Source organism: Caretta caretta, chromosome 12, assembly GCF_965140235.1.
Source record: "Caretta caretta isolate rCarCar2 chromosome 12, rCarCar1.hap1, whole genome shotgun sequence".
NCBI lineage: Eukaryota > Metazoa > Chordata > Testudines > Cheloniidae > Caretta > Caretta caretta.
In genome coordinates this window covers 19,228,641-19,254,153 of record NC_134217.1, presented here as the reverse complement: position 1 = coordinate 19,254,153, position 25,513 = coordinate 19,228,641, and the positions used below count along the sequence as shown (strand labels likewise).

At 39.5% G+C, this 25,513-nt stretch overlaps 1 protein-coding gene across 3 annotated transcripts in view; it reads right to left on the bottom strand.

Annotated features, from left to right (window-relative positions):
- The window catches only part of ITFG1 (integrin alpha FG-GAP repeat containing 1), a 219,357-nt gene that overhangs the window by 14,996 nt on the left and 178,848 nt on the right, over window positions 1-25,513 (bottom strand). The gene's annotated exons all lie outside the window — the stretch shown is intronic.

Genomic DNA, 25,513 nt, shown 5'->3' with positions numbered 1-25,513 from the left:
CAAAATCTCTTACAATCTTTTCATCTTCTACAAGCACTTCTACAGCATATACTAACTTGGATCAAGTGTGGATCCTTTGTTTTCTAAAAAGCCCCTTATTAAAGGATTTGTTTATTGTTTCCATAACAGGAACAAGATAAACAATAAAACCACTTCAGCCCTTCACCAGGATAACAGAAATAATTTCAACCTGGAGAAGGGGACTGGCCGGTGACCACATGAGGTAAATTTTCAAAGTGTGAGAAGTAGTTTTCACAATTTTTTTTTAAACAGGAATTTGAGTGTCAAATTCTTGCACTGCTTTGACATGCTCTGATAGGTTATATTTTAAATCAAGTATCTCAAATTAAGCAATAAGACATGACAGGTTGTGAATTTTGGGTGCAATAATTCACACCTTGTATGTTAGAGTAGGAGGCCGCAGGCTGAGTTCTATTTATGCAACTAGGCAGGAATTATTATAACATAATTCAATCCCTGCAGTCCTTTCTTAGACAAAAATAAATATACTCCACCACCAAGGGAAGTAATCATTGGCAGGATGGTAAAACTTGAGAGCAAAGAGATCAAGATATTTTGACATGTTTTCTATTTTATTTTATGGATTCTGAAACACTGTCGACTTTATGACCCTTGGAGTGTTTAAAGCAATTGAACACTTTCATTTTAATTTCAGTTTGTATTGGCCTGTCACTCTGTTTAGCATTTAGCTGCATCCCTTGTTGCCACGAGTTGTCAGCGATATGTAATTTTACTAGGGTGGACAAAGCCTTCATTGCTTATCCTCTGATGGGGCAATGCCTTAAGCCCTGATCTTGCATCAGGTACAGCTGAACTCAGCTTTATTACAGAAAAAAAATGTCTAAAACTTAAAGTTAAACACATGGATACACTTTTGTAGAGATAAGGGCTTAGAAAGGAACCAGACTATCTTTGAAGAGCATGTTTTCAAATAACCAACTAGTTTTGTTTCTTATTTTAGCTCAAAGTATAGTTCAGTTAAGGGGGTGGGGGAAAAAAACTAGATCAGAATCTAATTGATTTAAATGAGCTTGGTTTCAATCCAAGGTGTGGAAATTTCACAGGAGCTGTCAGCAGCATTAGAGCTGCTCCAATTAAAGGCAGAAGGTAAGTTCAGCCCAAGTCAAGATGCTGAAACACAACATAATTTGTATACATGCCTAAAGGAGTGGGAAGCTGATTTAAGATACCCATGTCACACTTTTTGCATTTGGGGAAACCAGATTTTTGGGGAACTCAGCTGAAGAGCAGCCACTCTTTACAGTGTGCTCCACATCGAGCCAAGACGACATATCTGCTGGATTTGCTGCTGCTTACCGCAGCAATGACTTTGACAGTCACTTCTGAGTTTCTATTTTCCAGCTATGTTCATACGGAAAGTAGAATTCAACCATGGCATGGTACCTAAGTGACCTCTGCTGCATGACGGAGAGGGAACACAGAAGTGTGGTGTTCTGAGACTCACAGGATGGACCCCCAGTTTCCCTGCAGATACGGAGTCTCTACCAGTTTGGGCAGGACATCCCTGGCTCCCTTTGCAAGGCGGAAAACCAAATACCTCCAAATATCCAGGGCCTCGCATCATGTATATTTTAACTTGAAGTTTAACTTTTTTTCCCTAGGGAGGGTACCATAGGCCCAGTGACTATTGTCTTGAATTGCCAGCTTGCCTTAGAGCTCTTCGGCTTGTAAGGCTTATATTACATTGTACAAGGGGGTAGAACTGGTGATGATTGCCACAGATTTAAGATGTTACCGTGTTATGACCTTTTCTTAGACAGCTGTGAGTTCATGGATATCATTTCATACTACATGGTTTAAATGTGCAAATTGTGGAGTTTAAAAATTATCTATTAAAATGAAACTGCATTTTTGTATTCTTGGTTGGGAATCCCAAATATCAGTCAGGCAGAAATTGCAATTAACTCTACTGTAATAAGGATGAATGAATTATAGTATTTATCAAGGATACCACAACACTAAATAAAAAAATATTAAAATGTTTGTTCCTAAATAAATAAAGAAACTACATATGACATCTTTAATATGACATATGAATACACAGGCTGAGAAAAAAAGAAAATGATTATTTAAAAAAATAGATTTTTGGTAAAAGGATTTAATTTAATTTAAAAGGATTTAATGTCTTAGCTTGTGAGACAGGACTGAAAAATTACAGGCTTTCCCACAAGTCAGTGTGGTGCAGGAAGACAATTAGTCTTTTAAAAAAGAAAACTTCCTCTTTATATCATGGAATCTTTTATTCAAACTGAGGTGATCTGGTTAGTATTGTATTTATCAACGAAACTGAAAAGTCACAGCATAAAGAAGCAAATGAATTACAAAAGTGCATTGCAACAGTGAAGATTTTATTATTGGAATGCATAATAGCAGCAATAATGAAAAAATATCAGGGAATCTGTATAAGATGCAATACAAGTGTCAGACTTGCCAGCACATACTGATCTCAACTATGTCTGACTCAGGTCGAAGGATGTGAGAACATAAGAGAATGCAGCAAAAATTCAATCAAAAACAATCTTGGATCTTTCTGATTTTGAGCATAATTGTGTTCACAAATCTAAGAAGTGGACATTTTTCCAAAACATAAGGGTGGCTAACTCAATATTTGCCACAGGACTCTTTGCCGCTTTTACAGATCCAGATTAACACGGCTACCCTTCTGATACTTGACACCATGCAAGGCACTGCATTTAGCCGTATGGAGTGGAAATCCATCAACCTCATGAAGAAACTTGCACAAGTACAGACAGATATCATCTTCCTTTCCAAATGCAAACGGATGGACATCATACCAACTGAAGGTGAAAAATCCATTGCTATCTATATATTGCACAGACCACAGTGAGAGATTATGCCACACACTATCAAAGAAACTGAGGAACCACCTGATCAGCATCCTATACAACAAACAGGAAAACATCAAAAAAGAGCTCTCCAACCTGGAGACTCTCATAAATAACCAACCTTCCATACAAACGGACTTTACTAAAATAAGACAGGAGATCTACATTACACACTTCACCTCTCGACAAAGGAAAAGGGACTGTAAGCAATTTAAAATCCTACCTGCCACATGGGGCCACAACAGTGGTACCCATAACTCACCCAGCAATATCGTCAATCTATCCAGCTACACTCTCAGCCTGGCAGAAGAGTCTGTCCTATCTTGGGGACTCTCTTTCTGCCCCGCCACCCCCACAAACATGATACAGTCCTGTAGTGATCTGGAAGCCTACTTTCGCCGTCGCCGTCTCCGACTCAAAGAACACTTTCAAGATAACAGTGAACAGCACACTGATATACAGATACCCTCCCACCAACAGCACAAGAAGAATTACTCCACATGGACTCCTCCTGAGGGTCGAAATGACAGTCTGGACCTATACATAGGATGCTTCTGCCGACGTGCACAGGCAGAAATTGTGGAAAAACAACATCACTTGCCTCATAACCTAAGTCGTGCAGAACGCAATGCCATCCACAGCCTCAGAAACAACCCTGACATCAAAGAGGCTGATAAAGGAGGTGCTGTTGTCATCATGAACAGGTCTGACTATGAAAAGGAGGCTGCCAGACAACTCTCCAATACCAAATTCTATAGGCCACTTTCCTCAGATCCCACTGAGGAATACACTAAGAAACTGCACCATCTACACAGGACACTCCCTACACTAACACAGGAACAGATTAACATACCCTTTGAGCCCCGAGTGGGGTTATTCTATCTACCCAAGATCCACAAACCTGGAAATCCTGGATGCCCCCATCATCTCGGGCATTGGCACTCTCACTGAAGGACTGTCTGGATATGTGGACTCTCTACTCAGACCCTATACCACCAGCACTCCCAGCTATCTCCGTGACACCACTGATTTCCTCAGAAAACTACAATGCATTGGTGATCTTCCAGAAAACACCATCCTAGCCACCTAGCCATTGATGTAGAGGCTCTCTACATAAACATCCCACACACAGATGGAATACAAGCTGTCAGGAACAGTATCCCTTCCAATGCCACAGCACAACTGGTTGCTGAGCTCTGTGACTTTATCCTCACACACAATTATTTCAAATTTGGTGACAATATATACCTCCAGACCAGTGGCACTGCTATAGGCACCTGCATGGCCCCACAATATGCCAACATTTTTATGGCTGACCTGGAACAACGCTTCCTCAGCTCTCGTCCACTCACGCCCCTTCTCTACCTACGCTACATTGATGACATCTTCATCATCTGGATCCATGGGAAGGAAACCCTAGAAAAATTACACCACGATTTCAGTAGCTTCCACCCCAACATCAACCTCAGCCTGGACCAATCTACACGGGAGGTCCACTTCCTGGACACCACGGTGCAAATAAGTGACAGTCACGTTACCACCATCCTATACCGAAAACCCACTGACCGCTATGCCTACCTTCATGCCTCCAGCTTCCATTCTGGACACATCCACGATCCATTGTCTACAGCCAAGTGCTGAGGTACAACTGCATTTGCTCCAACCCCTCAGACAGAGACCAACACCTACAATATTTTCACCAAGCATTCTCAAAACTACGATACCCACACGAGGAAATAAGGAAACAGAATAACAGAGCCAGACGAATACCCAGAAGCCTCCTGCTGCAAGACAAGCCCAAGAAAGAAACCAACAGAACTCCACTGGCCATCACATACAGTCCTCAGCTAAAACCTCTCCAACGCATCATCAGTGATCTACAACCCATCCTGGAAAACAATCCCTCACTTTCACAGGCCTTGGGAGACAGGCCAGTCCTCGCCCACAGACAACCCGCCAACCTGAAGCATATTCTCACCAGCAACTACATACCGCACCATAGTAACTCTAACTCAGGAACCAATCCATGCAACAAACCTTGATGCCAACTCTGCCCACATATCTACACCAGCGACACCGTCACAGGACCTAACCAGATCAGCCACACTATCACCGGTTCAGTCACCTGCACGTCCACCAATTTAATATATGCCATCATGTGCCAGCAATGCCCCACTGCTATGTACATCGGCCAAACTGGACAGTCTCTATGTAAAAGGATAAATGGACACAAATCAGATATTAGGAATAGCAATATACAAAAACCTGTAGGAGAACACTTCAACCTCCCTGGACACACAATAGCAGATTTAAAGGTAGCCATCCTGCAGCAAAAAACTTCAGGACCAGACTTCAAAGAGAAACTACTGAGCTTTAGTTCATTTGCAAATTTGACACCATCAGCTCAGGATTAAACAAAGACTGTGACTGGCTAACCAACTACAAAAGCAGTTTCTCCTCCCATGGTGTTCACACCTCTACTGCTCGACGAGGGCCTCATCCTCCCTGATTGAACTAACCTCGTTATCCCTAGCCTGATTCTTGCTTGCATATTTATACCTGCCTCTGGAAATTTCCACTACATGCATCCGACGACGTGGGTATTCACCCACGAAAGCTTATGCTCCAATACCTCTGTTAGTCTACAAGGTGCCACAGGACTCTTTGCCATCAATATTTTCAAAGACTTTGATTTTATCTCAGTATTTTTATACTTGTAAATCCATTGCTTTCAATTAAACAAACTACAGAACAAGCAAAAAATAGAAAAACAGTGACCAATGTGTATTTGATAGTAGTGTCTTCTCGAGTCCCACATACGTGGGTGACATGATATTGCATTTGGGATTTTAGAAAGCATCAGAATGCTTTAATAATGTAAGCTACAGCATAAATAAATGCATAATCTATTATGATGATTTAGATAATGTATTTTACACTACTAACATGAACTGAGGCACTGTATTAGTATTAGGGCCAAGTATTTTGTGTGCTCATAACTTCTAAATTGCAATTTTTTAATCACTCACTGTTAAGAATACTGCTTAATGATAATTTTCCTTTTGATCTTCTTTTGGATACTAGCAGCTAAAGAAATGTGTCCACACAAAAAACATACGAACAACAGTATATAACAAAATGTAGTTATGCATTATAAACTTCTGGAGACAGGGACTTCTATTTTCTGTCTGAGTCTGTACTATGATGTACAGAGCATACACATAGGTGCATAAGAATATCTGTGCTCACAGTGAGTGTTCGAAGGATAACACCATAGCATTAATTATGAATCCTTCTACTTTAAGTCAGTTTGTGGAAAGCCTGGTACTTGAATAAGCTATTTATATTCTGGATTTTTGATTAATGGCATCGCACTGCAACAGTAGCAGAACTTCAGCACGTGCTTGGTTTGATATTCAGAGTCAATTCTTTGTTGGGCTGTGAAGGGACAGTACCACACACTGTTCTCTGGTAACACCTCCAACTGACCAAGGACCAGCACTGACAGGTGGCAGTGAGAACAGCACCAACCCCATCTCTGTCAGATGGCAAGGGAAACTTGAGGGGGTGTAAAATGGGAAATAAGGAGATTCGTGGGGCTCTGAGGGCACTTTGAAAGAAATGGCAACCACAGTTTCCTCCAAGAATGTCTTTTGATGTGCCATAGAAATATCAAGTATTGTTGAGGTATATAATATAACCATAAGAACATGCCTATTGTGGAGACCATTTGTGCTTTGAAAATTTATGTTTTCCTCTTAGGACTAAGATGCTATAGCCTTGGCTGTTAGAAGAAAGGTGTTCATTGGGACCATGCACAACGCTCTGCAATACCTACTGTAGGATTAGGATCTTCTTATATTTTGAATAATTTATCTGTAACCTTAACAAGTCCAAAAACTCAGCAGCGATGTGTATCAATGCCTTTTTTCAAAGCAGTGACCTTAGTGAGCGGTTTGCCCTGGAGACAGTCTGCTCACAGAGAGGAGACTTCACCAGAGTCCTGCCTGGCTTCGTAGGGAGCAGTTCCACAGCATCGCCCGGGGACTCCATGACAACTGGTGGCAGGATACTGTTCAAGGACAAGGCAAAGTTTGTACCTTGGAGAAGTTTTTAACCTAAGCTGGTAAGAATAAGCTTAGGGGCTCTTTCGGGTTTCTAACCATCAGAGGAGTGAAGTTTTGGAATAGCCTTCCGAGGGAAGTAGTGGGGGCAAAAGATCTATCTTGCTTTAAGATTAAACTCGATAAGTTTATGGAGGAGATGGTATGATGGGATAACATGGTTTTGGTAATTAAATATTCATGGTAAATAGGCCCAATGGCCTGTGATGGGTTTTTAGATGGGGTAAGATCCAAGTTACCCGGGAAAGAATTTTCTGTAGTATCTGGCTGATGAATCTTGCCCATATGCTCAGGGTTTAGCTGATCGCCATATTTGGGGTCGGGAAGGAATTTTCCTCCAGGGCAGATTGGAAGGCCCTGGAGGTTTTTCGCCTTCCTCTGTAGCATGGGGCACGGGTCACTTGCTGGAGGATTCTCTGCTCCTTGAGGTCTTCAAACTACAATTTGAGGACTTCAATAGCACAGATATAGGTGTGAGGTCTTTTTTAGGAGTGGTGGGTGAAATTCTGTGGCCTGCATTGTGCAGGAGGTCAGACTAGATGATCATAATGGTCCCTTCTGGCCTAAATATCTATGAATCTATGTGGGTCCCCACATCTCTACCCTAGAGTTCAGAGTGGGCAAGGAACCCTGACATGAGTGGAAATGGGCATGAATTATCAGTAACTAGATAAGACAGTAGTGTATATAATACATATGGAAATTCCTAGAAACTAATGTCAACCAATTTTCACTTTTCTCTCTGAAAACTACTGACATATGCTTTTGTGGCCGTATCAGCATTTGTTTCAGAAAATAACTGCAGTCTATTTTATTCAAGATGGGGAAGTATAGTAACTCCCCAAACGCAGCCTTGAATGTTTTTTTTTTCCTCCATAAATATTTACTGTTTCGAAGTCCAACGCTGGCACAGCATCCCTATATTTATTCTTTATGGGCTCAGGTTCTACTATATTTCAGTGAGAAAGAGGTTTTTCTTCTAGTACTGCATTACAAAGAGGATCTCTCTTGTAGAGTGTGAGAATGTAGAGGGAGAAAACGGTAAAGTCCAGAAAGGCTTAACAGCTATCTCAGAAGGATACAGGGGAGGAAAATTTTGAGACTCAGAATGTGAGTGGTATTATTTATCATTTTGGGATTGAGCTTTCATCACAAAGATGGATATCACCAGGAACCAAACCTGTCAGATATCTATTTATAAGTTCACATTTGCACATCACAGGAGAAAACAATTTTTTCAATTAGCGAATAGGCCAAATACTTTTCTCAGTCTCTCTCTCTCTGTCTAATTAGGGGGATATTGCCTTAAAGATGGTACCTAAAGTTTTAGGCATATTAATTCATTGGGGCTGGCAGTTTCTAGTATGATGGTAATATTATTAGTACAAATGCAAGAAATAAGAGTTCCAGGGATGGGATTCTCAACTCTCAGATTTAACTGAGGAAGATCCATTTCTAATTTCTATTAAAATATAGTATTGGGTTTTATCAAGTTACTTTCTTGGGAACATTATAGTGATGTAAGAGAAGTCATCATGTAAATCCTGAGATTATATTTGATCACTAAAGTGAAGTTCTACTTACTGACATCACTGTTTTTAAAACGTGAGGGTAATGTAAGTGGTTCATTTTGGTTCTTGAAATTTTAATTTTGCATTTTTGCACCCCCTAAATTATTAATTTCTCTTCCCACTTTCAGGCAGAAGTCCTCTTCTTCCCAGCAGGCTCCTACATAATCATAGGGTTGGGGCCAGAAGCAGCTTCCTGTAGAGACTGCTTATGACGACTTCTGAGATGCCCAAGAGGGAAGAGAGAAAGGCATACTTTGTGGCTTCCTCCTTCCCCAACCCCTCCAGATAATCTGGTGCAATGTGAGGGAAGGCTGAGAAGAAATACTTTGCCAGGGTAAGACATCACAGGGGCTTGTGTTCCAGGATGGACAGGGGTCTTGGTCTCTGTTGGAGTTTCCCCGACTTGTTCCCTGCTGGGGTATTTGCTGCCTTGCAGAATGAGTAGGGGGAATCAACTCCCTGAATGAGATCTTGGAGGAGCCATAAAAGTCAGGTGAATCCTATGGTGGGTGTGTCTCTTTGAACTGTCTCCAGGCTCCCTGTAACCCCTTCCTCAAGAGCTGCAGTGTCAAGAAGTCCCCTACTGCCCTACAATTCCTGGAAGAGGAGACCAGTAAAGTAGGAACCTGTTAAGTTACTGCTAAGGGTTACAAGAATCATAACATAGCAGTTAAATTTTCAGATGGAAATGTGATTTTTCAAGTTGATGGAGTCCACTGAACTATGGAGTCATTACAGCAGCTCTATGCACAAAAATGCAGTCAATAGCTATTCTGATACTTACAACGCTGTCTGATGGTTATATCTGAACATTTCATTTGTAGATCTGTAATTCCCTTTTTCTGGGGTGAGGAAGGAGTACAGGGTGTTTCTTTTTTTTTCTCTGCAAACGTCACTTTACCTCAACTAAATCCATGTTTGTCTGTCTGAGCCACATATTAATTTTTGTATTATCTAGTGCAGATCGTATCAGCTGGCTAAACCAAAGCATCCAAGATCAACTGGATGCGTACACTGTGGACAGTTCTATGTTGGAACTTAAAGGGAATGTATTGTGATGCTGGGAACTCCAATTATTGTGGGCGTAATGTGTGAGCTGAGGTTGGTCTGAAACAGTGAGTTTCTTGCATTTTAATGACTGCGGATATGGGAAATTCACTTGAACAATCTGAAGTCTAAATTAATGAAGATTTTTTAGTTTGGAAATAATAAAATGCTGTTTTGAAACTAAGGTCTCTGTTTAAACCTCTGGAGTATCCTTTTCTTTATTACAGGTATTTTAGAGCTGCAATGTTTTCCTATAAAAAGGGGACATTAACTTTAATTTGAGTTAAATACATTGAAATAGGATAGGTAATTTAACAGTCAGTTTTCTACACAAATGTTTTTTAAACCACAGTATTTCTTTAATGAGGTATAGCTGTGTTGTAGTATTTTATAAGTTCTTTGAAATGAGACATATTTTAAATTATTTTTATTGAACGTCTATAGTCTGCACCACCGGATAATTAAAATATAAAAGCTGAAATATTTAACTGGGATTTATGCTTTCAATCACCTGTTATAAATGTAGGTATGTTAAGTGCATTATTAGGCTAAGGAAACAAGTCCACTAAGTTTAAACAAGTTTACATATAAAAGCAACTATTTATTAAGAAAAATTGTTCACTCTGCTGCTTCTTGTCCAAAGATAACAGAAATTGAAACATTTTACTTAAGTCCAGTCAGTCACCAAATTTCCATATTCATAATCACTGGAAAATGTGTTGACATTTACTTTAATTCCCATTTATTGGGAAAAAGGCAGGAAAAATACAGAAAATATACTGAGTTCATTTAAAACATTAGGAAGTCTTTATTATGGCTTTTAACAACAGAACTTCCAAATTATAGCCCAATTTTGCCAATGTTACTCAAACTTGAGTACTGTCTTACTCCACAGGTACTCTCCCTGCTTTCAGTAGGACTATTCAAGAGGTAAGATACTACTCAACATGAGTAAATGGCAGAATCAGGTCTTAGATACACTGTTAAACAAACTCTGTTTGCTTACTCTTTCCTTTTCTAATCAGTAAACTATCTTGCCTTTCCTACTGCTTGCGTCATAAAACAGAAAACCTTGTAAAACCTAGAACGTACCCTGAATCCTTCCTTCAATCGTTCAGGGCTCCAGCTCTGAAGAGGCTGGGAATTCTGTGATCTCAAATAGGATCTTTAAGAGGTTACCACTGAAATAAACCTAAGACTTCACTCACTTTCACGAAGGGCTTGTATTAATAGAAGATGCACTGGTTTAACTTAGATCATTTTAGTTAAATCAGTGCAACTTAAGTGTGGACTCTCTTCTATCAGTTTATAACTGGTTTTATGGGTTTAGTTTGAACCTATAAATTTAGGCCTTACCTACATATGTGAGCTGCTCTGGTATACCAAACTGTTTTTTTAAACAGAGGTATTTAAACCAGCCAAACCCCTTATTTCGGTTTAAGAGTAGCTCTTTAGGTTTAAATTAAACCTGTTCCCAATGAGTTAAGCTAAATCAAAAAAGCCACTCAAAGCAGGGTCGACATTGGGGACCAGCAATTTAATTATTGGTTTAAATTCACACCTTGTTTTATACCAATGCAACTTTGTTTAAACAAACCCTTACTGACACAAGCACACAAAGTTCCTATGGGTTAACTAAACCACTGTTAAAAAAAAAAAATCACACCTTAAGTTAAACTGGTACAACTCTGTAGGTAGATCAGGCCTGTGGAATAACAGGTTTAAAGGAACTTTCTTACCTGGAAAGAGGTACTGGCATATATGAAAGAGAGAGATAATTTGAAGGTCTCTTGCTGCTTTCTTTTCTAAATTATCTGCCCTTTTTCTTCCTCTCCAGCTCCATCCCTTTTCCTCTGTTCTTGTTACTCTATTTTCTTGCCTTCTGCTTCTCTTTTACTCACTATGTACTCTCTCACTCTTTTCCTCAGTTCCATCTCCATGTTTTACACACAATCTCTCTCCTCCTTCAAACTCTTCTCGCCTGTTTTTTTTTTTTTTTTTTTTTGGTTCTTACTCCTATTCAATCTCTAGAATTCTCCTCCCATTTCTTTTGCTTAAATGAGGGATGGTGCCAGGCCTGCACTATCCACTTCTCTAAAAGCTAACCTGACCTTTTATGGGAATTGTCAGCCTCTCTAGATAGAATTTTCTGTAGAGCAATATAGCTGTGAAAATGCAGAGTGGCCACAACCTGCTTTCAATGCACATTTAAGTCACTGTGCAGTGAGATACTCTGGATCAGCCAGAAAACTAAGGGAGAAGGGGGAAGCTCTTTACCAGAAACATCTGAATGATTAAAAACACAACAGCCACAAAAACAAACCAACCGAAACCTCAAGTTACCATGTATATTACGGATCTGTAATTACTTGTAAATTTGGAATCCATTGTGGAAAGATTTCAGAGGCATCCCGCCATTGTGCAGCAGAAGTATGGACTGGTTTACACATAGTTTCTAAACAGATTTAGTTATCATTGGAGACCCCTTGTACTGATACTATTAGTTTAGATTAGAGGGCCCTAAATTAATTTATGTTAAATGCACGCCAACATTCTTGAACTCTGAGGATTTGGGGAATCTAATACTCAGCTCAGTGTCATTTTCTCACTAGCTAGGAGGTGTTAGCTGAGGAGCCTGAGCATCTTTCACCTCAGGGAGGAAGGATGGTCCACTGGTTAGGGTGCTACCATCTGACTGGGGAGACCTCAGTTCAAGTTCCTTCTTTGCCACAGGCTTCCTGTTTGATCTGGGGCAGTTACTTAGTCTCTCTATGCTTCAGTTCCCCATCTAGAACAGGATTAATTCTCTACTCACAGGCATGTAGGGAGGATGAATACATTAAAGATAAGGCACTCAGATACAATCGTAATTGGTGCCATATAAGTACCTAAAATCAATTTAGCTTAATTAATTAAACAAACCAATGTAGGCTAAATTGATTGAAGGTAAGTCCATAAAAGGGGTTTTCACTGATACAACTAATCATTCTATATGGTTTCCTAATATTTTCTTTAAAACCTTATTTAGTTTCATCACTATTAAATTCTACAGGACTTTTCAGAAAGGAAACTGAGATACTGTAATACTAGGATATTTAGCATTTAAAGGAGAACTGTTAAAGGGGGATTTGGTTGAGATATTTAGGATTATGAGGAAACTGGAACTGAGCAGGCCCTCCTTTTCTTACTCTGCCCATCACACAAAAAGGAAATTAATGTCAGTTAAAATTAATAAAAGGAAATACCACACACAATGTATAGTCAGACTTAAGGTGGTTAGAGAATCAGATACTATAGCTGGGTTTTAAAAAATGCTGGATAATTTCATGGCTAATAACATTTGTCTATGCATGTTAAAATTAGGGAAATCAAATTTTTTGCTTCAGGGTGTAAATTGATCATTTGCAAAGATCAAGGAGGAATGTTTTCCTCTGCACAATCTTGAGGAAGTGGGTAGGTGCCTTATGATTTAATTTCTTTTGCTTTCCTTTAAGAGCATCAGACATTAGCCAATACTGGAACTAAGATACAGGACTTAATGGTTTAATGGTCTGATACAGTTTAGCTTGACCTTATTTTTTTAAGTCGCTGACAACTCTCCTAATTTAAAAAAAAATTACTTAAAATAAAAAGTATCTTATACAAGTTCGCAGGCTTCAAATATTTGATGTGTTGCATTTAAATCCTCTGTTGGATTTATATATAAGTCATAAAGGATTTGGTAGTCACTTATTATATTTTATTTGCATATTCTCATTTTTTGTGCTTAGAATTGCAAACTATTTGTTTGAAATGACAAATGTGTGTCTCAGTGATACGGCTGCAAGAACTTGAATCAAAGATTAAAAAGTAAATAAAGAGAAATTATTGAAAGCACTGTTTTAGTAAGCTGTTACAGCTTTTTGCAGTTCTGAGTCATTCCTAGTATGTGTTGGTTCTCCAATTAAAATATAAAAAGTTTTAATTAGATCTAAAAGCTGATATTTAATTTATTTATTTAACTATTGCAATACTCCCACAGTATCTTTATATGGATTCCTCTAGCTACATTTGCCCTATCCTAAACCTAGGCCACTCTCCATTCCAAAAGGTTATGAACATGCCACTCATCCTTCAGGCAAGAAGTTGGGGGTTAGAAACCTCCAGCTTTCATCCAGACCACACCACATGATCCATTGTCTACAGCCAAGCTCTACAATACAACTGCTTTTGCTCCAACCCCTCAGAGACAAACACCTACAAGATCTCTATCAAGCGTTCTTACAACTACAATACCCTCCTGCTGAAGTGAAGAAACAGATTGACAGAGCCAGAAGAGTACCCAGAAGTCACCTACTACAGGACAGGTCCAACACAAAAAGTAACAGAATGCCACTAGCCATCACCTTCAGCCCCCAACTAAAACCTCTCCAGCGCATCATCAAGGATCTACAACCTATCCTGAAGGATGACCCATCACTCTCACTGATCTTGGGAAACACGCCAGTCCTTGCTTACAGACAGCCCCCCAACCTGACGCAAATACTCACCAGCAACCACACTCCACACAACAAAAACACTAACCCAGGAACCTATCCTTGCAACAAAGCCCGTTGCCAACTGTGTCAACACAGTTGACACAAATGGACACAATGGACGTGAAGAATTGTAACATTCAAAAACCAGTCGGAGAACACTTCTATCTCCCTGGACACTTGATTACAGACTTAAAAGTCACAATATTACAACAAAAGAACTTCAAAAACAGACTCCAATGAAAGACTGCTGAATTGGAATTAATTTGCAAACTGGAGGCCATTAAATTAGGCTTGAATAAAGACTGGGAGTGGATGGGTCACTACACAAAGTAAAACTATTTCCCCATGTTTATTTCCCCCCTACTGTTCCTCATACATTCTTGTCAACTACTGGAAATGGCCCATCTTGATTATCATTACAAAAGTTTTTTTTTTTCTCCTGCTGGTAATAGCTCACCTTAACTGATCACTCTCGTTATAGTGTACATGGTAACACCTGCTGTTTCATGTTCTCTGTGTATATAAAATCGTCCTACTGTATTTTCCACTGTATGCATCTGATGAAGTGGGCTGTAGCCCACGAAAGCTTATGCTCAAATAAATTTGTTAGTCTCTAAGGTGCCACAAGTACTCCTGTTCTTTTTGCGGATACAGATTAACACAGCTGCTACTCTAAAACAGAGCTTCTGAGATAGACACTACTGCTGCTTCATGAATGAGCAAGCGATATGTAGAAAATGTCTGTCCTGTCCCTAGTAGTGACTTCACCATACTTCTGAGATTTTGTTCAGCTTCATCACCTAGATCACTAGCACCTCTGCCAGAGATATCAAGCTGGCTATTCTTTATTACATAAATTAGTACTACTGCGATTATGAAAGCAGTTGGGTGAAATTTCTTTGACTTATTAAATTTTCACAATAGTGAAAATTTCCTCGGTTGATTAAAGATGACATTTCAGATACAAAATCCACTAATTTACTTTCAGACAGTAAAACAAACAAACAATACAAAATACTCATTCTAATTTTACAATGCTATAGAAAGTAGCCTGAAAAGGTTACTCAGTCTGCAGATCCTTGGGCAAGAAGAACCACTAGTGCAATTAAATTGCACTAAAGTTATAGGCCACCAATAAAAGTGACATAGGTTCATAGACTAGCAAAGAATAGTAAGAGGGCAGAGTATACAAGTAGTAATAAAAATCTTCTGTTATGATTGTACAATATCATTTGTAAAAAATTGTTTGTAAATAACCTCCAGTACTGAGCATAAGCATCGTGTATTGTTGATATAATATCTTCTCCCCTGTTATCTGTTTTGAGGGGCCAATTACTTTTTTAAACTAACAGTATCAACAACCGCAAGCATTCAACAATCTTGAGTCAGGCCCCCAAAATCAAAAGACCACCTTAAAACATGAGATTGTAATTAAGTTTTTTGCTTTTGCTTTTTTCTGCTTTTTGATTTTTTTCACCTGAGGGGGAAGCTGCCAAACCCCAATTTGTGTGTGATAATCTCAGGTTCTTAATTAATCCTTCAATGCACACACAAAAAAGTAGGACTCTGTTTCACTTAACTTCTTATATCTACTGAAGCATGGGGAACTGCCTCACTCATATGCACCTGGCCTGCTCTACCCCAAATGTACTGTTCCCCATCTACCCTCTTTCTTTCCCCTCTTTCTTCTCAGTCTCATACCCATCACATTCTCCTGCTCTGCCATATCATATTTCCCTGCATCCCCCTCAGTCTGTCTCCTGTTCCCCCTAAACTCATCTCAATCTGCCTCCTGCTTCCCATAGTCCTCATTTCTCAGTATCCTGTCTAGTTTCCTAACATACTCCTTTCCCTGTTGCCTCTTCAGTCTCACTTACAGAACCTCCACAGTCACTGACCCCAGTCTGGCTCTCACATGAGAACTAAAAAGGCCACTATTTTCTTTGAGGGCAGCTGGTTGCTTCAGTCTCATTTACAGTACTGGGAGATGGTGGCCATCTTGGATAAAAACCTACACAACTTTGCAAACATCATTATGATCACCATAAAACAGCAAGCATGGGCAATATTGGAGCTAGGGCTGCCAGTTTTGACTGGACATATTGCTGGACATTTCATCTCATGACAATCTTTGATTAAAAATTCATCTTTAATTCCTGAAAACTCCAAGACAATCCTGGAGGGTTGGCAACCCTAACTGGACTAATTCTATTACTCAAATAATGGTCTAATCTCTTAAACAGAGCTTTTTAATTCTAATATCCTGAACTATAGGATTCCAGCTTAGGTTATTGTTTCAAAAGGCTTGGGAGGGGGAAAACACTTCAAGCAACGTTACTTCAATTAGTCACCAAAATATAAGATTTTAAGAAATGACTACTGATTTGGGGTTCCTAATCACTCTCTGAAAATCAGGTCTCTTAAAAACATCTCAACTTGGGTATCCAAAAATTGAGGCACTCAGTCACAAGTTATTTTTAAAATCTTGACTCTAATGTAGAATGCAAACTCCTCTTCTACACAAACAGCAAGAGCACCTCCCCTTTCTATTAAATCTGAAGCTAGATATTTCTGCTCTGTTCCCACTGTGGGGATGTTTAGTCTCTGTAAGCTTAATGGCCCTTGGCTGTGCCTCATGCTAAGCTGTAATGCCCGACAATTGGTTCCATTTCAAATGAAAAATGAAAAGAATAAATTAAAAAGGGACGACAGAGTCATTGGTGTATCTTGCTATTCTGAGGGTTTTTTTGCTATTGGGGATTGGATCAGGATTTCAAATAGCTGTGTAGTCAACTCACACATTCTGCTCTACTGATGTTTCACTAAATAGGCTTACCTAAACTGTGATTGCACAATATCTGTACTCTGTAAACTGTAATTCCATTTATGTAGGTTCAACTAGGCTAGTTCAAAAATCCAATATCACACCTTATTAGTTCTGTTTAAAAGAACAATAGAAAATGTTGGTTTTAAATATAAATGCAATAGCCTTTCTTATACTAAGTTATATTGATTTCAATTAAGCAATGATGGATGGTGAGGTGTAGTTACCCTAAAATAATTACATTTCTTACCTAACCAACTACATACTTTCATATCTATTATGTCATAATCCACCTTTTTGTTTTAAGTCTATTAATATACATTCAGATTGACTGAAAACTTAGTATTACACTATCGTGTAGCTTTTGAACTAACTAAAATGTGAAAGTCACTATATTAAGTAATTGAAAATGAGTTGAATGCATGTTGGTAAATACAATATGGTATGACCATCTAACACAATCTCCTCTTCTAGATGCTATATTTTGCTCCTCATTTACAAAATATTGCATTTGTCAAAGGCTGTGTTACATTTACCAAAATCCTAATTGACCAAAGATGTTTGTGTGAAGCAGTTTGTCAATACCACACATCCAAGCATTGCTGAGTTTTAAGAATTATCTTCATTTTCACTTGTTGACAAGACAGATGGCTTTTCTAGTAGCTATGATCCACCATGTAGAACACAGCATCAGATTGGTAGCCTGTAGGCCCAAACAGACTTCTATAATTCATAGATCACCATTTTGCTTTTACATTCAAGGCAGGACATTCAAGTTTGCTTTTTCTAAATCTTGGACACATATAAATGAGTAAATATCTCAACTAGGGCTGTCAATCGCAGTTAACACTGTGATTAACTGAAAACACAATTAATGTGTTCATTTATTTAATATGTTCATCACAGACCTCTGGACCAGGAGGGAGGCATCAGCTGTGAGGGACTTGACAGTGTCTGGTCAGGTGCAGTAACCCAAGCCACCACTGGAGGGCAGGAAGAGAAGAGGACAGAGGAAGAAGTGGCTCTCATCCTGGCTGTGGCAGAGGCAGGGATCCTGACCCCCTCCTCCCCAGTGCTCTACTCCATTGTCCCGGGCCAGCCACTTCCTCCCGGGACCATACCCCGCCCCTCCCATGTGCCGTGCCCCATTGCCCCGGCCAGCCACTTGCCACTGGGACCAACTCTCCCCATTGCCCCTGGCCAGCCACTTGCGCCCAGGACCAACTCCCCCACTTGTGCCATGCCTCACTGCCCTTGGCTAACCACTCACTCCTGGGACTGACTCCCCCACCTGCACCATGCCCCATTGCCTCCAGCCAGCCACTTACTCCTGGGACCAATCCCCCCACTGCACCGTGTCCCATTGCCCCATGCCAGACACTTGCTCCCAGGACTGCCCCCCCACACCTCCTGCACTATGCCCCATTGCCCCTGGCCAGCCACTCTCTCCTGCGACCACCCCCCACGCCATGCCATTGTCCACAACTGGGCCCTTGCTCCAGGGACCGACCCCTCCCCATGCCCCAATGTCCCCAGCCGGCCCTTGCTCTGGGGAATACCTCATAGAGAACACGGGCCTGGCAAGCTCAGCCTCCATGCACCAGCCTCTTCTCCCCTACTGCATGTGGAATCCTTAAGATATAATCCACCCCCCCTTGCAAACAAGGGCTCACTCTGCTGAAGGAACCCCACGCAGCTCAGTAAAAGTAGCATAATTGCACTGTTTAACAGTGTGATTAAAACTATGATTAATCGTGATTAATTTTTTTAATCGCTTGATAGCCCTAATCTCCACAGAACTGCAAATTAGTCTGGAAAAGCACACTCAGATAGGGTGGAATAATGCAGATGGCTGCAGTAGGCCACATACAATAGAAATAGAACAAAGCCAGTTCACACAATGGTGTCATAATTGCAGCTACAGGAGCCCCTTCCCCACCCCACCCTTATATGTTGAAATCCTAGTGTGTGGTTTACTTACACTTCAGTGCTGCATGGTGCACAGCAGTGATTCTTAAAGTTTTCAGGGTAGTGAGCCATTCAAAGTTTAAAAAGAAAAAATACAAGACCCCCCTCACACTGATTATATAAGTCAGAGGAAAAAAGTATCAATGATAACAATAAGCCTATATAATTGATTTGTGTGTGTTTTTCAACAGGTAGACAAAAAACTTGACCTTGAAGGTTAAGGGTGTGCAGGGAGTGGAGGAGAAAGATTTTCCTTGCTTTAGATTGTAATATAATTTCCAGCCTCCCTGCTTGCCTTTCTTGACCCCTTTGGGAACTGTGATCCACTGACTGAAGAACACTTGTGTAGAGCATGAGCTGAGTTCAGAGTTATGCAGTAATGATAACCAGCTCTCTGGGAAATCAGGATGTGGTGGCTCCCTTTGTTTCCACCCTGTCTGGAAAAAGTCACTGGTTCTCTTGTTCACCTGCTCTACAGCTAACTCCATCCAACCTCCTTCACAGACCCAAGCAATTCTGGAGGCAATTCCTTTCGCCCACCCTTTTGAGACTGAGTCTCTTCACTCAGGCTGCCATAGCAGGACAATTTGGGGCAGGTGAGAAAGGTGAAGGGGGGAGAACACAAATCAATGTTTGAACATTTTCAACTTACAAATCTAATGTTTGCAGTATTGTGAACTCTCATAATATTTGGTGTTTTTCTTAAAGTCACAGCTTTCATTTAAAAAAAAAGTTTAGGTCACATGATTGCTGAGAAGAACTGCAAAGTATATCCACTAAAGGCTTATAAACTACAAAACTAAAGAATTAAAATGTATTTATTTTACAATCTTATAACTTTTTGAGGCATGACTTTTATGATTTCTTAGTATTTAAGGATGGTAGTATTGTATTTGATATCAGAAATTAGAATGAGCTTCCTAATCAAACTATAACACAAGTTTCTCTCTCAATAGAAACACCAAAACTCGTATTAGGTAACCATCTAAGAGACTAGTAAGAATTGTTTATCTAGTAGAGATGGATATTCAACAAACAAAATTGCACATGGTCCTTTCATTGCAGCTGCAGAAGTAGGGATAAGAAAGATATCACTTCACTTAAAAACACAGGTTAATGAAGAAAAAGCCACCCACAAAAACAAGCATAATATGGAAGTGTGATTCTCTATGTCCTCCAATTTAATATTTAGTTGTAAATTCAACTTATTCCACATTAACCCTCAGCCCCCTATTACAAACACACACACCATCACATTTAATGTGTTCTAAGGGAATACTGCAGTGTCATCAGATATGTATTAAAATATGGCATTACATTTCACTGTTGTCAAGTATGATTTGCAATGCACTGTTTGTGTTTAAGTATGTTAGTAAAATGGATGCAACAAATTTGTATGCAGATCACAGTCCAAATACAATGATAAACATAAGGACCCAATGCAGCAGTAAAATAATAGAGGCAATCCAAGTTGTGCAAGCCCAGGAGGGCCACAGGTGCTGCCTCAACAACAGGTGAAAGATTAGTTTGCCATGAAAGGTTTAAAAAACTCCAAAAAAACCATAAAAGCTTGGAGTTGTAAAGGTGTTCAGAAGATAGTGCTGAGCCTCGATAAAGGGCAAGGTACTGAAAAGTTACCTATGTATAAAGGGTAGGGGTGACCTTGTATGGGGAGATTTTGGCAAACCAGGAAAGTGCCTGAAACCACTATTGCTTATTGCGAAAAACAGTCATGTCAGCAGGCTGTAAATTGGCTATGCAGCAGCCTGAGCTTAACCAAGGCAGGAAGGGAGGGGGGTTTGGGTGCCACAGAAAGGGCAACATGACCCCCGCATCCTTCCTGATAAAAATTGTGTTGAAATTGCCGATACATTGATTTTAGGGGCCTCAAGGCGTCCAAACTCTGAAAAACCACACCTGGTTAATCCATGACCAGAAGGAAACCTCTTGCTTGACCTTTGAAACTGCTCGCTTAACAAGTTTTCTTTAAGTGACATGTCATTGTATTACTAATGTATAAATAAGGGAAAAAAGTTGGAGGTAGTGCAACTCTCTCTCTGGATGCATCTTGTGTTCCCCACCAGCAGGCAGGCTGTCGCTGTGCCACTCGAGAGCCACACTCAGCTTTGGTAATTATCGACGGTTGGGGGTGTTTTATTAACCTGTTACGGACGTGTGTAAGTGCTTGAGACTAAGTAAAGTTTAGCTTTAAGTGAAAGCACTTTTGTGTTGTCCTGTTTGTGCCAGCCATCTAGCGGTTGGATGGCCATGTCTCCCCTGATTTATTTCCTGACACCACCAGACTAAAAGTTACCAAGAGCTTTGAAAGAACCCCAGGTAACAACCTCTTGTGCCCGTTTCTCATTGTCAGAGGGTCAACAGATAACAGAATTTAATGCTGATCAGTCATCTTTATGTGAATTCTTACCGTGCTTCCTCAGCAAAGTAGTACAGTATGGATGAGGAGAATCTATAGAGAAACTTTCTGCAGGGGTGTCAAGGTTCCTTCCCTACTCTGAACTCTAGGGTACAGATGTGGGGACCTGCATGAAAACCCCCTAAGCTTATTTTTACCAGCTTAGGTTAAAACTTCCCCAAGGTACAAACTATTTTACCTTTTGTCCTTGGACTTTATTGCGGCCACCACCAAGCGTCTAACAGGGAAAGAGCCCGCTTGGAAACGTCTTTCCCCCCAAAATCCTCCCCAAACCTTACACCCCCTTTCTTGGGGAAGGCTTGATAAAAGTCCTCACCAATTTGCATAGGTGAACACAGACCCAAACCCTTGGATCTTAAGAACAATGAAAAAGCAGTCAGGTTCTTAAAAGAAGAATTTTAACTGAAGAAAAAGTAAAAGAATCACCTTTGTAAAATCAGGATGGTAAATACCGTACAGGGTAATCAGATTCAAAACACAGAGAATCCCTCTAGGCAAAACCTTAAGTTACAAAAAGACACTAAAACAGGAATATACATTCCATTCAGCACAGCTTATTTTATCAGCCATTTAAACAAAACAGAGTCTAATGCATATCTAGCTAGATTACTTACTAAGTTCTAAGACTCCATTCCTTTTCTGTTCCTGGCAAAAACATCACACAGACATCCCCCCCTCCAGCTTTGAAAGTATCTTGTCTCCTCATTGGTCATTTTGGTCAGGTGCCAGCGAGGTTATCCTAGCTTTTAAAAGGGTTTTTCTTCTGGCCAGCAGGGATTTTAAAGGTGTTTACCCTTCTCTTTATATTTATGACAAGGGGTAATTAGGAGCTTGACCAGCGATTTACAAGATAGGGACTGCCGCAGGTAGAGGATGCATGGTACATCATCATTCACATGGAACTCTCTTAGGGATTCAGTTATTAATGGCAATATTGGAGTAATCCTCTTTTTTTGTAGTCATGGAAAGTGGATGGACCAATTAAAACACAAACTTGTAGATTAAGCAGAAGCTTAGAAATTGATTCCTTTAGATTATAGGACTACATAAAATCAAAATAGGAAAAAAAATTAGATCACGGAGCTCATCTTTTCTCTGTGCAGGGATGCTATCTGAAGATATAAAGTGGATATCAATGGATTTGCAGGGCTCTACCTAAGGTACAGTACACAACAGAGGGATAATTTAAGAATCTTTGTACAATTCATTAACGCATTTGTTCTGGTTAATCCATACCTGTTGATTCTTAATTTAAAAAGGACCTGACTTTATTCATGCTGTTTTGGAAACACAGGAACATCTGTTTTGGAGAAAATCACTTCTTTAAATAATTTAGTGTCTAAGGTGCCACAAGTACTCCTGTTCGTTTTGTGGATACAGACTAACACGGCTGCTACTCTGAAATCTGTCACTGATTATTAAATCAAATGCTTTAAAGAACCATATATCCCTGAAAAGAAGGCTAAAAGGATGAATATTGGGGTTTCTACTTTTTACATCTTGCATTAATGATATGCCAACATTTTAATCAGCAGCAGAACTGTTAAATATGCTGACGACACATATGCAAAAATATTAGAGTACAGCAATAATTTTTAGCAGTACTGGTTCTATCATCTTATCTGCTTTGTCTAATTAAATCACTAAGCAAACATGTATTTAAAAATAAAAACAGAGGAAAGGCAACTGTTTCATTCAGTGTCATTCAGCTCAAACACTTTCTGAAACACCAAAGTTGACAATTAAACCTCTCAGCTAGAAGGCAGCTTGTTAAATAATCCTGACAGTTTAAAACAGTGCCCCCCCAAAGCAATATAAAAACTAAAAAAAAAAGAAACTTCCATTCCCCCCTCAAAAATGAAATATTCGTAGAGGTTGTGTGTCATATTAACTAGTTTTAGCATGTCATGTTTCAACTGAACCTGACCGTGTGCTCCTTGGGGCAGTAGTTTAGCTTGAATTACTCTGTAGAACACTGTGAAAACCAATGTATAAATAAGAATGCCTACACATTAGAACTATGACAAATATCAATAAGACGAATGTCACTAATGGTGTAGCATTTTGTTTTATTTTTAGAAACCTATTACTACTACTACTAATTCTAATATGGCGAACAGAGGAAACATGCATCTGTGATCCAACCTAAGCCCTCCAAAAATTGAGAGCACATTTTTTATGAGGAACATTTCAGATCCACTTTCAAACCTGCTTACAGTGGGGAAAACAAGATATTTGTTGAGTGAGGTGAGCTTTTCACCTTGAAGTTTAATGTTCTGAACGATTATGCTGCTATTGCTCCAAACGATTCCCTCTGGCTCCAATGACAGGAAAGAATAACCATTACTTACCTTGTTGCACAGAAAACCAATTGCTTAAAAACCCCCAAAACACCTACATCCCCGGGACCCCCTCAAAAAAATCCTTTATCCAGGCAATTTGCAAACTGAGTTTTCTTTGTAATTCTCTAGTAAAACATACTAATTTCCTGCCATGTAATTAAAATGTTGATTTTTACTATATAATAGCATTTTTAAAGAATAGGGTTTAAAAATGTTAATGTGTCAATAATTCAGTTATCCACTCAATCAGTTAACTTTGGTATATAAAAAGAGAGATTATTACTTAGTTTACAGCAATTTTTATTTCAGTGCCTAAGTGACAATTTATTGAATGAATGCATTAAATTTAAAACGCTAATCAATGTTATCGTATGCCACATTCCATCTATGAGTAAAGAAGAGATAAAACAAAATTCCTTGATCATTTATACTTAATCACATGTTAACTGTTGAAAAGATGTGAGTGGGTGCTAAACATCTGAATCTGTTGCTTAGGTTTAACCTATAAAATGATTGCATGTAGGAGTTCTTTTAGACTACATCCAAAAGCATTATATGCTTTTTACTGCTAGACGGTCCTTTCACTGAAGATTTCTGTGGAGGACTGGAAGCTAACATCCTCATTACAGCAAGCAAAATCACTCATTATACAAAATCATTACTAAAAAAATTGTCCTCTTTCTATAGCTGGTTAGCTTTACTGAATGCACCTTCTTTTTTTCAGGACGGTTTCAATTTACTTTGTGCTCGGCTTCAGCTACAATACACTGACTGATGGCTTGCACTGTTGCTTAGAATTCTATTCTTCTGCTGCAAAACACTGTTAAAATTATGTTAAGCATTTGTTCTAATTCCATAAAAGCATGGAAATTCAGAGTTAAGGCTGGAAATCCAAAGTAACATTCATCCTTAACCTACTGTATGTAGTCAGTTTAAAATATTAAAAAAGAAAATTCATTCATTTCTGGAAATAGTTCAAAATGTCTGGCTGAAGTCTCATTTTTTCAAATTTAAGCTGGATTCTGGGCAGATCTTGGGCACAAGGCAAATCTCAGGATTCTGGGGCACAAGCTTTAAGTCATTTTTGTGCTTCCCCAGTACGGAACTGTTGAGCCCAGGCTGGTCCATATGCATAGCTTAGAGCAGCCTAAAGACTGCTGTAAATTGTGCTGTGCCAGAGGTTGTACTGGGCTACAAAGGAGGGAATTGTTGGGGTGCAAGGAGGGAAAGAGGGAAGGTGTTGTAGAACTTGGTACTGCAGTATTCTGTGCCACCCAAGCGTCTCTTTACACAAGGTGAATCCTCAGATCCACTGTGTTTAAATCTGTTTTGTGCCAGGATGAAATGGTACAAAACTGAGTGAAAGCACTGGAGAACCATGGCCTCTAATTGTAACAGTTTTGCTGCAACTGAATTTCTCTCAAAGAGGTATGGGTGCAATGGTTTAGGCACAGGACCAAGATTCAGAACCAGCTCATTTCTAATGGCCATTCTGACAACTACTACCCCCCAGTAGCCTTAGGCCAGTCACCTTCCCCCCATTTGTAATTAAACAGAGGCTACTACTATTTACCAATGTTACAGGGGAATTGTGAGAATATGATAAAATTAGTAAAGAGTGTGAAAATGAAAATTCCATGCAAGTGCTAGTTATTCTTACTCTCACTTTTTACATTATTAAAAAAAAAAAAAAATACAGTCCTGAAATGGGCTGGAGGAACCCTGTTATGAGTTGAGTTAAAACGTCATTAAAACTGATGTGAGAATGCACCCTTCATTTAAGATAGTTGTAAAA